The sequence below is a fragment of the Meleagris gallopavo genome, unplaced genomic scaffold (assembly GCF_000146605.3).
Source record: "Meleagris gallopavo isolate NT-WF06-2002-E0010 breed Aviagen turkey brand Nicholas breeding stock unplaced genomic scaffold, Turkey_5.1 ChrUn_random_7180001909868, whole genome shotgun sequence".
NCBI classification, from domain to species: Eukaryota; Metazoa; Chordata; class Aves; order Galliformes; family Phasianidae; genus Meleagris; species Meleagris gallopavo.
Genome location: NW_011172841.1, coordinates 1 through 543, shown reverse-complemented (window position 1 = coordinate 543; position 543 = coordinate 1). Strand labels below are relative to the sequence as shown.

Below are 543 nucleotides of genomic sequence, written 5' to 3'. Positions count from 1 at the left end.
CGGTCGGGCAGTGCGGTGTAGTGCCGGTGTTGACCCGCTGGGGGCGCTGTGTCGGTGCGTGAGCCCCGTTGGAGTTGGTTTGGGAGGCTGGGGAAGCACGTGTGACTTTGTGTGCGTGCCGTGCGGTGCTGTGGCGTGTGCGTGCGGTGCCGGGAGGCGTTCCGTGCCAGGGTTGTAAGTGGCGTAGGGTCAACGCGCGTTGGGTAGGGTGGATGTCGGGGGATGTGCGAAGGCGTGGGGAGGTTGGGTCCGGGTTGTACGGTTGTGTGGGTGACGTGCGGGGAATTGCGGGCAGCGTGGGGTCGCGTTGTGGTTGGCCGGCTTTGGGGCTGTGGCCCTTGTTTTCCCATGGTGGCGGGCGGTGGCGGTGGCGTGCAGCTGGCAAGAGGGCCGGAGCAGGAGCACGCAGCGTCTACGGCCATCCCACCCTGGCAACGCCCGATCTCGTCCGATCTCGGAAGCTAAGCAGGGTCGGGCCTGGTTAGTACTTGGATGGGAGACCTCCTGGGAATACCGGGTGCTGTAGGCTTTTGCTGACGGGCT

At 66.1% G+C, this 543-nt stretch overlaps 1 non-coding gene across 1 annotated transcript; it reads left to right on the top strand.

Moving 5' to 3' along the window:
* Positions 1-410: 410 nt before the first annotated feature.
* LOC116217720 lies at positions 411-529 on the top strand. Its single transcript, XR_004162401.1, has one exon. It is a non-coding gene; the product is annotated as a 5S ribosomal RNA (ribosomal RNA).
* The last annotated feature ends 14 nt before the right edge of the window (positions 530-543 follow it).